At 37.9% G+C, this 16,878-nt stretch overlaps 1 pseudogene; it reads left to right on the top strand.

Moving 5' to 3' along the window:
• Positions 1-6,061: 6,061 nt before the first annotated feature.
• LOC107970868 (enolase-phosphatase E1-like) lies at positions 6,062-6,815 on the top strand (annotated as a pseudogene).
• Positions 6,816-16,878: the final 10,063 nt, after the last annotated feature.

The raw sequence follows: 16,878 nt of genomic DNA, 5'->3' as shown, positions 1-16,878 counted from the left end.
TTTAAAGATATGAAACATCATATTCTTATTTCCAGAATATTCTATATTTTTATATCTCTCTGAGGATATTGTTTATAATTTTAATTGGCTTCTTTCATTATATCTACTTTAATTATTTTTATTTGTTATTGTATTTTATTTATTTAGTCTGTTTTGTGAGAGGCTTTCCACAGATGCTTTTCTTTTTTCTTGGAATTGTCTGTTTCCTTTGACAATTTTTCTTTAACTTCGATACATTTTTCTTGTTGCTATTGAACAACTCTTTATATATTAAGGATATTAGCTCTCTGCTTTAGTATGGTCATAATTTTCTTAGCAATTAATTACTTGCCTCATTAAGACATCTGCATAGAAAATTTTAATTGCTATTTGGTTATATTTAGTGATCATTTTATCTTGGTGGTTTCAGTAATACTTAGACAAACCTTCCACAATGGAAGACTATATTTTATAAAATGTAGGTTTTTCTAAAATTTCAATGGTTTCTCTCATTTTTTACATTGATATTATTAGTTCCTACAGAATTAATTTTGGTGTAAAAAGAAAAGATTTCACTTCCTTTTTTCCCACACAGCTAGACACGTGTATCAACATAATTTATTGAGAAACACACTGATTGGAAACGTCATTGGTATCAGTTAGGGTTGTATTTGGCTGGATATTTTATAAGCCTTACCAAAGTCATTAAATTAAAAAGATATTTTCCAACATTTAAGCAGAGATCCACAGATGAAAAGTGCTGGACTGTTTTTGCATTGCCATTACTGTCTCTAAAATCCTGCTCCTTATATCTTTATTCTTACAGTTGCCTCATGTGATGTAAAGGCTGCTCAACCTCTCACGTAAAATCAGTATATTCAGACAAGAAGGAAGAAGACAGAGCAGAAAAGGAGGGAAAAACAAGGAGAAGGAGGATGAAGAGGAGGATGTGATGGTGGTGGTAATAAGGAGAAATAGGCAATGCCTTTAACAGGAAAGGACCTGTCCCTAAACCCCAGTAGACAGCTATTTACATCTTCTTTAGAAGGCTGTATCTTATGGACATATTTGCTGCAAGAAAGGCTAGGAAATGATTTCTAAAGCTGGACATATTGTTACCTTAAGCTTGTATGCGGCTCCCATTAGTAAAAGAAAAAAGGACAATGGATGTTGGATATATAACTAACAGTTGGGTACCAATTGCTACATGCACTTGATAGATGACTTAGTGCATTTGGTTGTGTATAAAATAATAATGCAGAGTATTTTATAAAACAAAACATCTGGAAACAAATTAGTTATATGTATTTAAAAATAAGAAAAATTAAGAAACAAGGCAACTATTGACTTCAGGGAAAACAAAGAACTGTATAAAAACTCAATAATAATAATAATATAAACATTGAAATCTTTCTGACTTCAGAAGATAAGAAAAAATATTTCAAACATAGCCTTTAAAGTTCAATTTATTCATCCTTGCTCAACTCCTGAGCCCCAGGTTACAATGCATCAAGAACCTCCCTGAGGAGACTAATAATAACTAATATCACAGACACCCTGGGTTCAAGTGGATATCACATCAATTAAGACAACTCTCCGTCTTAACTCTTCTTTAAAATATCTCTAGCAAGTGGTTACTTAGCTTCTGCTTGAACGCATCCACTGACAAGGAGCTCACTGGTCTGGACAGTTCATTCAATTTCTAGACAGCTCATTCAATTTCTGGACAGCTCTAAACACTGCAAATCATTCCCTGTAATCAGGTGAAGGGACCTACTCTAACTTTAATTTAGTCTTTCTTTTTTACTCCCTTAAGTCCTACAGAACATACAGTTCTTCTTTCACAGGAGGAATAGATATCTGCTATTTGAATACTATTGCCAAGCTATGCACTCTCTGTCCTCTTTATGTTAAATTCTTTAGGCCCTTCAAACATTTTAAAATGATATGGTTTTATATTCCAGTGACATTTTAGACATGTTATCTGGAATGCATGTCATCTAGTTAATGTCCCTCTTAAAATGTGGCACCATAGCAGAACATGGTTGCCAAGGAAAAAATATGAAAAACCATGTTTCCAAATTTCATTTTCTATTAGGAGATACCTTGTAATATGATTAAATTTCCTTTTAAATCTTTTTGGGATCATTTTGGAAAAAGATAAGATTGTTGGTCTTTAAAAAAAAAACTTATGGGAAACTATGAATTCCATCTTCTAGACCTTTACGACATGTTTCCATTCACTATCCACAATACTAAAAAAGTGCCAAAGTCTAGGTATGAAGTAAGAAAAAATGGGGTCTGGGTGAGCCATTCTCTCTTTTAGGAATCAAAGAAGAATTGTAAACTAAGATATTTTTCAACAATCCTAAATATCAGATTACTTTAGGATAAAATTATTTTCCAATACTCTGTCCTAGTCACATGGAGAAGATGTCCCAATTTGCTGAATTCAAACAGCCAGAAGCTGTTTCTGATCTGCAGTCTTTTTCAGTGTTCTTTTTCTTCGTATCTGCTTATTCCTCTTTATACTCATTTAGAACACACTAATGGAAGTAGCCTGACACGTGGCTTTCCATTTTGCCACTCTTTCTCAAGAAATGTGATTAAAGAACTTGGAGTGGGCTGCTTTATGCACAAATATTCAGACAGTCTCTTAGCAATAAATGGCTGTCGCTTCTATTATCTGTCTGGCTCTGAGTTCTATTATCTGTTGTGAATTGGTGCAGGGCTCTGTAAAACAGTTTTTAGGCAGCCTCATTACACCCTTCCACACCTTCTGCTCCATCTGAGTGATACTGCTGTGATTGCTGGGTAATGTTTGCCATTAGACGAGGCACATAAAAGAATCAAGCTATGACTAATTCACTCGATGGCTGTGTGCCCTGTGTCATGCTCATTAACACCTCCCGACTCTGTTATTAAAGAGAATCACACAGCAGACCTCAGCGGGCTCACATTTATACTATAGGCTGCCTTATTTTTCCATTGGAACCCCATTTTTATCACAGACTAGTCCTGAGCACCCTTACCTTCTACCCCAGGCCTATTCCATCCTGTTACACTCATAAATGCTTATGAGAATCTACTGATAAGAAAGGCCTTTAGATTGTCTGAAAATGAGGGTTTTGCCCACTGACGAATCAGTGGACAAATCTGATCTCAGCTGAAAAGTCATCCTGAGATGCTCCTAATGAAAGCTCAATGAAAGAAATAACAATAACAACACCTTAAACTATTTGTTGAATATATTAAAGTATATCCAGCCCTTTTATAACCATTATTTCCCTTGAGGTTCACAGCAACCCTGTATGGTAAGCTGCACAAACAGTACCCTACTATTAGCTTCAACACTAGATTTCTAACTCAGAGGCGACATTATATAAAAGACTAATAGCTCACCTACAATGCTGAGCAAAATGTAAAGGAATAGCATCACTTTTGTTAGGCTTTCTCAAGCATAGTAATCAAAGTAATAGAAAAAGCAGAAAGAGAGAGCGAACATTTTTCTTAGTACGGACTCATGTGTTCTAAGATGATAGGGGCATCATACTTACCTTCCTTAATCATTTAACTCCAACTGAATAGTCAGTCAGAAGTCCATAGGACTTTGGGGTCCTTAGGGTAAGTATTGCAATTGTTCACCAATATCTAGATATTCTCTACTTCTGAGTACATGAAGGATTCCACTAATCCACCTCTCGAAGGTGGACATGGCCATTTGACTTGATTTGACCATGAAATGTGAGTGGAAGCATTTAATTGCAGATACAGGATTCTCTAGTTTGGCTCTTCCCGTACCAGAAGAATTGTAAAAGCTTGTATCTATATGGGGAGACCAAAATATTTAAGCAATTAAAATACTGAGTCAGCACATGGGATACAGTTGTCCTGTAGAAACACCTAGATCTTCAGTAGAAACTGAATGAGCAGTAAATAAGACTGTGTCACAAAAAAACAAAACAAAATAAAACAAAACAAAAACTACTGTAGGTCAGGTGCAGTGGCTCACACCTATAATCCCAACACTTTGGCAGACCAAGGCAGTAGGATCACTTGAGGCCAGGAGTTTAAGACCAGCCTGGACAACACAGCAGAACCTAGTCTTTACAAAAGAATAAAAAAATTAGCTGGGTGGGGTGGCATGTGCCTGTAGTCCCAGCTACTTGAGAGGCTTAAGTGGGAGAATCATTTGGGCCAAGGAGATGAAGACTGCAGTGAGCAGTGACTGCACCACCAGACTCCAGCCTGGGTGACAGCCAAACTCTGCCTCGAAAAAAATAATTACTGAGATTTTGGTGTTATTTGTTACCAGAGCATAACCTAATCTCTACTGACTGATGCAATCTTTGTTTGCTCTAGACGTATCATACAATTGAGCTATTTTTAGAAATAAAAAAAATTAGAAAAACATTAGAAATGAAAAAATGGGGAAAAACACTGTAATTGGGCTAACTTGAATACTATGTCCTCCATGGAACAATAAACTACGGCCAAGGTTAGGATCGAGGTCGTGAAAAATCATGGTAGCTCAACTAACACTAATTAATTGGAATCAAAAAAAATAAGAGTTTCTAAATAGAAATAAGAAGTATCAATAATAAAGAGAAGCCCTCTTTGGATTGTATCTTAGGGTGAATCCATTGGGGAAAGTGATGATAACAAAAACAAATTCAACTTTGGGAGGCCGAGGCGGGCGTATCATGAAGTCAAGAGATCGAGACCATCCTGGCTAACATGGTGAAACCCCGTCTCTACTAAAAAATACAAAAAAAATTAGCCGGGCGTGGTGGAGGGTGGCTGTAGTCCCAGCTACTCGGGAGGTTGAGGCTGGAGAATGGCGTGAACCCAGGAGGCGGAGCTTGCAGTGAGCCGAGTTCGCGCCACTGTACTCCAGCCTGGGCAACAGAGCAAGACTCCGTCTCAAAAAAACAAAACAAAACAAAACAAAAACAAACAAATTCAACATTCTGGTGGGAAAGGGAGATCCAATTATCTCTAACATGGGTCAGTGACAGAATTTAGCAATGTATTTCTAACTATTTGAATAATTTTCCAGAAAGAGATTTCCTGGGCCAGCTGGATGTTTTTCTGTCCATTCTCTCTCCTACTATAGGGCACCACTTACTCACCAGAAAAACTTGAAGCCTGAACTGGAAGCCTTCTATCTAGATTCTCCAGAACCTCCTTTGCTCTATGATTCCAGATTTGACTTTGCTGATAAGAAGAACTCACATGAGATTTTGAAAGGCAGGACTTGGGAGATCAAGGCAGGCACATAGCTAACCAGAAGGAAGTTATTCAGCTAACCAAAATAGTCAGCTGGGGGCTCTCCCTGAAAATCAAGAATTGCAGCAGTTTCCTAATACATTTTATAACTACTCACTACAGAGTTTCAGGGTTTTTTTCCTAACATTTTGGATATACCCTTCCTGATTTCTCTCCCAGGTAATCCCTAATTTCTATATTAAACTTTACTATTTCTGCATTGCTTTATGTGACTGTTTTCCTGTTCTAACAAGGACTGGAACAGGTAGAGATCTAGTTAGATACAGGTAGAGAGATTCTAGGCTGGTTGACTATAAAGTACTTAAAATGGTCAAAAATCAGGGTAGGTTTGGTAAAGAGAGAATGAAAGAAAGAGAGAGAGAATGAGAATGAATCAGCAAATTGATTGAATTCCCTTTGAAATAATACAGCAAACCCCAGGGTCCTACAACAGAGGATGTATTTCCCTACAAAAATGTTTGAGTTTTTTTTTTTCTTTTACTATGAAAGATATAAGTGATACAATTGATGAAATGTGAATAATATCTATAAGATTAAATAATGTTGCATTCAAGTTAATTTCGTGATAATGATTGTACCCTGGTTATGTAAAAGAATATTCCTATTTTTTGGATGAATTCAGGGCTTCTGGGCAGCAGCCTTCTCTAGTTCCGGGTGTGCAGAGGCGGCCTCTCCCAACACAGGCCAGGCTGCACACAGTCGCTGGCTCCAGGACTGTACAGGGCCGCAGTCCACGCTGCTCTACGTCCTCCCTACCGTCAGGCAGATTCCCATAGTAGCATCCAGTAGGGAAATGGTCGTGCTTTCAGTGCCCACTGAAGTCAAACTGATCCCATTAGACGTGGAAGGACATTTTATTTCCTTATATTGAAGAAAATGTTAGAGTATCTGCAGACATATTGGGCAGAAGAGGAGTGCCCGCAGGATATCAATCTCTTGAGGAAACAAGCTGAAGAGGATGGGGCTGTTCCTATCCCTGCAGCAGGAAGATATGTGGCCTGGGAATGGAGTGGATGATCTGCAACAGATGATCCAGGCCGTGGTAGATAAGGTGTGCTGGCAGATGTCCCTGGACGGAAAGACCACCATGTTCAAACAGCTGCAGGACCACACGTGAAGGGCAGCATTCACAGCTCGGCCCATGAAAGCAGAGTTCTTTGCAGATGTGTTTCCAGCAGTCAGGAAGTGGAAAGAGGCTGGAATGAAGGTGTATATCTATTCCTCTGGGAGTGCAGAGGCACAGAAACAGATATTCGGGCAGTCTGCGAAGGGAAAGATTCTTGAGCTTGTTGATGGTCCCTTTGATACCAAGATTGGACACAAAGTAGAGAATGAAAGTTATCAAAGGATTGCAGACTGCACTGGGGGCTCAACCAACAACATTTTGTTTCTGACAGATGTTACTCAAAAGGCCGGTGCTGCTGAGGAAGCAGATGTGCATGTAGCGGTGGTGGTGAGACTTGGAGACATAATTGAAAGATGATGAGAAGACTTACTACAGCCTCATCACATCCTTCGGCAAACTGTACCTGCCCTCCTCAACCTAAAGAAGGGTTTCCAAGGAAGACCACACTGTTTCTCACAGAGTTGTCCCTGTTGTGTCCAGTTTTATTCTAATGGTAAAAGTAACTTACTTAGAAAACACACATGTATACACATATGTATGCCAGTATATATATATATATGTGTGTGTATATATATATAGTATGTATGTATGTATGTATGCTCAAATTAACTTCCACAGGAACATAAGTGAAAATAGAGAGTCAGTTCAGTGAAAACAAAACTTATTTAAAGATGCTTATATGTAGAAATTGTTTGAAATCATACTCTAAACCTTACTGAGGGCAAAGTGTAGTTGATAGAAGAAATTGCTAAAATACTTACCTAATGTGTGATGTCTATAAAGTCATGTACCAAAATGGAAAGCTACTTTGAGAAATTATTCAGAAGTTTTGTTATTTTAATAATGAAATATTTCAAAGACTTGTAATAATTCTGTGCCCCTGTTTAACTGTGATTTAGAAGATTATAACAGCCATATTTCATATTTGACTCCTTACATATCAAAGACAAAGGTTTTTGTTTCTGCTCCAAAAGAGAGCAAAATTGAAAAGGAAAACTCACTTCAGTCTGGATCAATCAAGTGTCTTTAACTTAAGAAGAAACTTGCTAATCAGCATGGCACCCATAGCAAACAGCTGCCTTACTAGTGAAAAAGGTGCACTGATGTAACAGCTAAAATAGCGATGTGCCTCCTAATGTTTAACAGAACGATCCTAATCCTGCTGGTTGTTATCATTACAGATTTTATAGTTGCCTTTTTAACTCCTTCTGAGCACAGTTTGAGAATATATGTTAATTGCTATTGACTATTTAAAATAGTTTTTACTGAAATCAGTCCATAAGATTAAGACAAGCCCTAATAAGTAATATTTTCCTTTGGAATGGAGGTGAGAAAGGTAAATTTCATAACACCAGTATTAATCTTGGTTTAATTCTAATAGGATGCCATGTCAACTGCATGTTGTGATTAATAATATTCTTAAAAAAAGAACATTCTCGTTTTTCATTTTTGTGTTTGTTTTTGTTTTTGTAAGACAGAGTCTTGCTCTGTTACCCAGGCTGGAGTGCAGTGGTGCGATCTTGGCTCACTGCAACCTCCGCCTCCTGGGTTCAAGCGATTCTCCTGCCTCGATCTCCTGACTAGTTTGATTTACAGGCACGTGCCACCATGCCCAGCTAATTTTTGTATTTTTAGTAAAGACAGGGTTTCACCACGTTGGCCAGGCTGATCTCAAACTCCTGACCTCAGGTGATCCTCCTGCCTCAGCCTCCCAAAGTGCTGAGATAACAGGCATGAGCCACTGCACCCGGCCTATTCTTGTTTTCTGAACGTACACACTGAAGTTCTTAGAGTTTGCAACTTACTCTGAGAGGGTTCAATAAGATTAGATTGAAATAAATAAATAAATAATGAATAAATAAATATAAAGCAAAGGTGCTAAAATGTTAACTATTTGCGGGCACTATGGATAAATTACATTCAGACATTTCTTGCACTATTTTTGTAACTCTTTAATGTCTAATAGTATTTTAAAATAAGATGTTGGAAACATTTATTACAATAATATGGAGTCAATGTTGTTTTTTTTAATCTCTCCTGCTAAGCACAACTAAAACCCCTGAACACATATATGAAACAAACACCTTGTCTGAAAGGCAGAGAGAAGAAGGTAGATAGTCTAGGGACCTTAGGATACAGGAGACAACACAGTGATGAGTTCTCTTTTCATCTCACATAACTCAAACTTTGCAGTGCAGAAGATGGAAACCCAGAAACACCGAATGGGCCCAGACAAATAAATAAAGTCTCACCAAAATCAGCTCTCTAGCCAAAGGGCCAGGAAAGGGGGAGCCTAGCAAGACAGAAATACTTTTGACAATAACCACCCTATTCTACCCAGACTTCACAGAAAAAAACTTATGCCTCTTTTCACGTACACCAGCAAAGGCCAAGGAGGAACCTGGAATTCCACCCTCACCTGGCTGTAATGAGCCCCTTGCAGGAGGAGTGCCTGAGACGGCCAAGTTAGAAGCTGAAACTTTCATCGCTATAGGGCAAGGACAATTTCTCCCACCCACTCAATGTCAGTCGAAACCACAGGGAGAGCCTGGACTTCCACACCCACTAAGCAGAAATGAAACACTCTCTTATTCCCTTCTGGAGTCCTATCAAAAAGGGCCTAGTACAGAGTTAGGGCTTTCACCGTTTCCCATGGTCCTGAGACTGCCACCACCATCACCACCATCACCACCATCCCGTGTGGGAAGTGAAGACCATGTGGACATCAGTAACCTAGCACTCGCCTCTTCCATCTAAGCAGGTATCAGCAGAGGCTCCCAGTAGGAGCAGTAAGTAACTCAACTCAGCAGTAAGGAGGAACCCACTCTATTGTGTGTCAATGGAGGCCAAGTTGGTAACAAGACAGTGTCCTCCTCTTTCCCTACCGAAGTGGTGTCAGAAAGAACAAGCTAAAACAGAAAGTTATTAATAAGATCCAGTTTTTTATAACGTAATGCCCAAAATGTCCAGATTTCAATTTAAAACATTCATGCCAAGTACCAGGAAGGTCTTGAACTGAATGGAAAAGAAGAAAACACAATCAATAGAAGCCAACACTAAGATGTCAGTGACATTAGAATTATCTGACAAATATTGTAAAGCAGCTATCATAAAAATGCTTCAATGAACAATTATTAACACCATTGAAACAAATGAAAAAAAAACAAAAAATCCTAGCAAATAAATATTTCTCAGCAAGAAATATAAAATATTATAAAAGACAAAATGAAAATATTAGAACTTAAAAATGTAATAACAGAAACAAAAAACTCAGTGATGGGTTCAACAGCAAGATGGAGGAGACATAATAATTAATGAACTTTAAGAACAGTAGAAATTACTCAATTTGAACAACAGAGGAAAAAATAGGCTAACAAAAATATGAACAAAGTCTCACTTCCTGTGGAAATATAACAAAAGACATAACATTTGTGTCATTGAAATGCCAGAATTAAAGGAGGAAAACTGAGGAGCTGAAAATGTACTTAATGGAATAACTCAAACTCCCCAAATTTGGCCAAGAAATTTCCATAAATCTGCACATCCAAAGGCTGGATGAATCACAAAGAGAAAAAAAAAAACAAAGAAATTCATAACAAGACACATTATAGTCAAAGTTCTCAAAAGAAATAAAAATTGAAAGTGATGAAGAAACAGTAAAACGATACCTACATAAGAAAAAAAATCAAATAACAGTGGATTTCTCATCAGAAATCATTAAGGCCAGAAGAAAGTGACATAACATTTTTCCATGTGCTTTACAAAAAAAAAATTGTCAAGTGGTAATCTATTAGCCAGTGAAAATATTATTTAGGAATGAAAGGAAATCAAGACATTTTCAGATGCAAAAAAATTAAGATAATTTGTCAGCAGAAAATTTATAACAGCAGAATGGCTAAGAAAGTTCTCTAAACAGAAAAGAAATAATTTTTTAAAGACTCTTGGAACATCAGAAAAAAGAAAGTAAATAATAACAAAAATATAAACAAATAAAATAGACTTTCCTCTTCATCTTGAGTTTTCCTAACTATGATGATTGAAGAAAAAATTACAACACTGTCTAATGTGGAGTTAAATGTATATAGAGGAAATATTTAAGAATATTATCTTATAATAATATTATATTATAAGTAAGAAATGCAAAAGAAAGTAAAGTTTATACACTTCATTTAAACTGGTAAAATGCTCACGCCTGTAATTCCAGCACTTTGGGAGGCTGAGGCAGGCAGATCACGAAGTCAGGAGATCGAGACCATCCTGGCTACCACGGTGAAACTCCGCCTCTACTAACAATACAAAAATTAGCCGGGCATGGTGGCGGGCACCTGTAGTCCCAGCTACTCAGGAGGCTGAGGCAGGAGAATGGCATGATCCTGGGAGGCAGGGCTTGCAGTGAGCCGAGATCGCACCACCGCACTCCAGCCTGGGCGACCAAGTGAGACTCTGTCTCTAAAAAAATAATAATAATAATAATAAATAAATAAATAAACTGGTGAAATGATGATACAAGTAAACAGTGATAAGCTATGTATATATAATGAAAAATTAACAGCAACCACCAAAAATGCTGTATAAAGAGATAACACTCCAAAAGGTAAGAAGAAGTCAAAATGAAATGCTAAACAGTGTTCACATAACACAGAGAATGACAGAAAAAAAAGAAAACAAAGAAACACAAAAAATAGAATAAACCCAAACCGTAAAATTAAAGGGAAAACTTAAGAGATCAATAATTCGTTAAATGTAAGTGAACTAAATACATCAATTCTTATTTAAAAATAAAAACAGAGATTGACAGGAGAAAAAAGAAGAAGAAAGTGGGAGAAAAAAGAAGAAGAAAGTGGGAGAAATCACTCTGACTGATATTAAGGCTTAATCAATACAGTGTGGTATTTGGTGGAGGAATAGACACATAGATCAATGGAACATGTCAGGGAACCCAAAAACAGACTCATACACATATGCCTAACCGATTTTTGACAAAGGTACAAAAACAATCCAGTGGAAAAAAGGTAGCCTTTTCAATAAATGGTGCTAAAGTAATTGGATTTCTATAGATAGTGAACCGTGACATAATCCTCACACTTTATATAAAAATTAACTCAAAGTGAATCATGGACTCAAATGTAAATTACAAAGCTAAAAACATTTTATAATAAATATAGAAATTACTCTGGAATATTGTTAGCTAGGCAAAGAATTCTTAGAATTGACACTAAAGGCATGATCCATAAAAAGATACAAGTGATAAAGCAGATTTCATCAAAATTACAAACCTTTGATCCACAAAACGCCTCTATTAATGGGAGGATAAGACAAGCTATAAACTGGGAAAATATAAGCCAAGTACATACATAACAAAGAACTGCTATTCAGAATATATAAAAACCCTCACAACTCAACAGTAGAAACAAACAAGCTCATGAACAGAAGTCCATCATCATTAGCCATTGGAGAAATGCAAATTAATATCATAATGAGATACCAATATATATCCAGTGGAATGGCTAAAATAAAAACATAGTGACAACATCAACCTTTAGTGAGAATGACAAGAATTTGAGCCATCCTTTACATTGGTCTGGGAATGTAAAGAAGTACAGCCATTCTGGAAAACAGGCTATTTTCTTTTAACTTAATATGCAGCTACCCTATAACCCAGTAATTGCCCTCCTGGCCATTTATTCCAAAGAAATGAGGATTTGTGTCTGTACAAAAACCTCCTATACACAGATGTTTATGGCACTATATTAGTTTGCTAGTGCTGCCATTAACAAAGTACTGCAGAGTGGCTTAAACACCAGACATTTATTGTCTCACACTTTTGGAGACTGGATGCCCAAAACCAAGGTATCATCAGGGTTGCTTTCTTCTGAGTGTTGTGAGAGAGGATCTGCTCCATGCCTCTCACCTCACCTCTGGAGGTTTCCTGGAGATTGGTGTCCCTTGACTTGAAGAAGCATTGCCCCAGTCTCTGACTTCATTTTCACATGGCAGTCTCTCAGTGTGCACGGCTGTCTCTAAATTTGACCTTTTCATAAGGACACCACTCATATCGAATAACGGCCTATATTAATGATTGTATTTTAATTTGAGTACCTCTGCAAAGACCCTACCTCAAAATAGGGTCACTTTCTGAGGTATTGGGGGCTAAGAATTCAACTTTTTAGGAGAACAAGATTCAATCTGTAACAAGCACCTTTGTAATATCCCATAACTGGAAACAACCAGACGTCTTTCAATAGGTGAATGTTTAAACAAATTCTGGCATGTCCATATCGTAGAATATTACTCAACAATAGAAAGAAAAATATATTGATCTATGGTTACTACCTGGATGACTTTCCAGGAAACTGCACTGAGTGGGAAAAGCCAATCCCAAAAGGTTACATAGAGCATGATTCCATTTATATAGCATTTTTGAAATGACAAAATTAAAATAGAGAACAGATTGGTAGTTGCCAGAGGTAAGTAGGGGATGACATGAGAGGGATGAGGATGTGGCCAAAAGGGCAGCACAAAGGCTCCTTGTGGTAGTGAAATGTTCTGTATCTTCACTGCATCAAAGTTAATACTCCGGATGTAATATTGTACTAGAGTTTTGCAAGATGCTACCATGGGTAGATACTGAGTAAAGGGTATATGAGATCTCTCTGTATTGTTTCTTACACCTGCATGTTTATTTAAAATTATCTCAAAATTAGGTTGGGCATGGTGGCTCACGCCTGTAATCCCAGCACTTTGGGAGGCCAAGGCAGGTGGATCACCTGAGGTCAGGAGTTTGAGACTAGCCTGGCCAACATGGTGAAACCCTGTCTCTAGTAAAGATATGAAAAAAAAATTAGCTGGGCATGGTGGTGGGCACCTCTAATCCCAGCTACTTGGGAGGCTGGGGCAGGAGAATCGCTTGAACCCAAGAGGCAGAGGTTGCAGCAAGCCAAGATCACGCCACTGCACTTCAGCCTGGGTGACAGAATAAGATTCCATCTCAAAAAAATAAAAACCAAAAATAAAATAAGATAAAATTATCTCAAAATAAAATTTTTTAACAAAATGTTTTAAAAGTTTGCACTATTTTTTCAAGATTATAGTAGTCACATGTAATAAAAGTTGAAGGCTTGGAAAATATAGACTAATTCATAGATAAACATTTAAAAAATCATTCATAATGTAATGTAAGGTTGGACTGTTTCTTATAATTAAAAATGTTACTATATACATGTAACCTAAATAAAATCTGGGATGATCCTGCCCCATAAAAGGTAGATAAGATTGAGTCAAACACATCCTCATTCTTACATCCCTTTCAGTGTCCTGTGAAAACTGAAACAGTCTTCTCCAGATTTCTGTTTTTACTTGGAGGTAGGAGTAGAGGGTGCTTACAGCTCACAGATATCTGTGTTTCTAGAAATCATGTTTGTTTAATCAGTTCCATTTATAGGTCATCTGCCAGGTCTGCTCATGGCATATCCAATGCCATTGCATACTTGGTTTCCCCAAAACTCTACCCTCTTGAGATAGGTGTGTACATAGTATGTTTTATTGATGATCAAAGGAAGGTGCTGAGGAGAGTACTACATCACACCAGCAAAAAATATGCTCAAACGAGACATCAGAGTTCTTCATTCTAGGAAGACTTGATTCTCCCACAATCGGATATTGTCCCTGTCCAATTTTCACTCAAGGTCTTCAAGCCTTGTGCTATTTTCTAACTTCTCATGTTTTCCCCTACTACCAAATTTCAGCTTATGGTTTATTCAAATAAGTTTAAGGCCAGGTGTGGTGGCTCATGCCTGTAATCCCTACACTTTGGGAGGCCGAGGCGGCTGGATCACCTGTGGTCAGGAGTTCAAGACCAGCCTGGCCAACATGGTGAAACCCCATCTGTACTAAAAATACAAAAAAATTAGCTGGACGTGGGTGGTGGGCCCAGCTCCTTAGGAGGCTGAGGCAGGAGAATCGCTTGAGCTCAGGAGGTGAAGGTTGCAGTGAGCAGAGATCGTGCCACTGCACTCCAGCCTAGGTGACAGAGCGAGACTCTGTCTCAAAATAATAATAATAAGTTTAATCTTTTCTTGTGTTATTTTGGCTGCTGGTAGCCCATGATCTCTAAGAATCACTTTCCCACTAATCAGGTGTCAAGAATTTTTCTAAACCAATATTTATTCTTCCCTAAGAGAAGTTATTGTGTCATTTATTAAGAAAATCCATTTATTTTCTTGGACACACACTTTCTACACACGAATATGCTCTCACTGGATACTGCTGGCCATGTGTCCAGGGACATATCTAGCAACAGAGGTTATCATTATTATAATCTTCAGTTTTCTAAATTATTTCTTATATTGGGCTCTTTCATCACATTTTGGGAAATGAAGGCATCTCAACAATTATTATATGAACAAAATAATGAAAATAAGTAAAGACATAGGTGAGAGTCTCTCCTCTGTCTTTGTTAATCAGGCCCCCATGTTACCAGAGCAGTAATATGCTGAATCTCAAAGGATCAATCATGATGGGTGATTGGGGGTGAATTGTATGTCCCTCCCTCCCCCTTGTTGAAGTCCTGAGTCTTATTACCTCAGAATGTGACTATCATTGGAGATAAGGTCTTTAAAAAGGTAATCAAGTTAAAATGAAATTGTTAGGGTGGGCCACCATCCATTATGACAGGTGTCCTTGTAAGAAGAAATTAGGACACAGAAACACATAGAGGAAAGACCATGTGAAGACACAGGGAGAAGGCGGTCATCTAAAAGCAAAGAAGAGAGGTCTCAGAAGAAGCCAATCTTACTGACATCTTGATCTTGCATTTCTAGCATCCAGAATCATGAGAAAAAAAAAAATCTGTTGTTTGAGCCACCCAGTCTGTGATACTGCTATGACTATACTACCAAACTAACACAATGGGTCTAGTCACTCATGGCAATTTGTTTTTACTTTGCATGTTACCCGGTTATGAGAAACACAATATAAGAGGAAACCTTATAGGTCTTTAAAATCAAAGTATCTTCTGTTGTGTTTTAGTCATTGTTATATGAAGACATGTGGTTCAGAACTGCAGCAGCCATCTTGAAACCATGAAGAAAAGAAAAAGAAAATGCCAGGGACATTGATCTTAACCCTTGACATCGATGTGTTACTGATCTACTCCCAGAACTGCTAATCTCTGGACATCACATTTGTAAGTTTTATTAATAAATCTCCATTGTCTGAGTTAGTTTTGATAGGTACTCTTTTATTTGTAGCCAAAAGCATCAAAACTGTTAAACCTCCAAATATTGCATTAACTGTTTTCGTAGGAAGTCAGTCCACTCTTTGAAATCAGGAAGATTCATTGTCAGAGGTAATATTAGTAGAGCAATCACAAGATTGAATTTCATCACATCAGAAAAGTGGAGGGAAATGGACAGAGGTATACTGTAAAAAGATTTCCTCCCTAGGTCTTGGCATATTAATTCTGTCACTCAAGAAATGTTTATTGAGCATCATTTATGTACCTGTGCTTGGTGTCGTTTCCATTGAAAGGGAATTTGAGTCTTGAATCTGAATTCAGTTCAAAATTGTTTATTGCGTATATGGAGACTAAATATTTTAGCAAGACTCATTTGGCTGATGAGTAAATCTAAATGAGTGAGGTAAATCCTGGCCTGTTGCCTCTGGCTCCAAAAGCAGCCAGACACTGTCCTTTCCACTTTCTGCTTCATGCCATGATAGAGAGGCCTCTTGTAATAGAAAAACCACTGGTCAGATGAGACAATACCTGAAGAAACAACATTAAATGGCAGGTCTGTTGGTAGCCACAGGGGGACTGCACAGCTGTGGGTCTCTGCTCCAGAGAGCAGCCCACCGGCACAGGCTGCCTGCCAGAGGGTAATCGCAGCTTGTAAAAGCATGCTGGCGCCACCAAGACACAGTCAACTGCCCCTCTCCCTTGAGCCTCATTGCTCCAGAGGTGGGAGAACAGGGAGAACAGCTGACACAATTGGTGGCAAGTTAAATTGTCTGTCTGAACCACGCAATTCATAATCAGAGGGAGGAGGGGCAAGTAAAATAAGCCTTCGGTTTTTTTGTTTTTTGGTTGTTTTTTTTTTTTTTAATTTGTTTTTGTGATGAGCGCCAAGAAATCATTATTTTCCCTCCAGGTGCCCAATAACTGAAAAGCCACTTTTGCAGGCGCCAACGCTGCCATCTCGGTATTGTTGTTGCCCCACTGAAGAGTGGGTAGGGACTGGCAGTTAGACAGACTGTGTTTTAATTGGCCTCCTCCTGGAAGAGAAAGAGCCAAATGTTTGCAGGATGCTTACTCGAGCCAGTTTCAGAGTAATAAAAGTGCATCTTTGATACGCAGAGAGTTTATGTTCTTCATAAAAATGCTAATTTCAATCTTTGCTGAAAGGAGTGGCAAGAATGCTTTCCCCCTTAGGCTTCTTAATACGAATACAGTTGTACTATGTGGATGACCTTGTGCTTCTTAAAGAGGG

Source organism: Pan troglodytes, chromosome 2 (assembly GCF_028858775.2).
Source record: "Pan troglodytes isolate AG18354 chromosome 2, NHGRI_mPanTro3-v2.0_pri, whole genome shotgun sequence".
NCBI classification, from domain to species: Eukaryota; Metazoa; Chordata; class Mammalia; order Primates; family Hominidae; genus Pan; species Pan troglodytes.
Note: the sequence above shows the minus strand (reverse complement) of the source record. Positions and strands in the feature narration are given on the sequence as shown.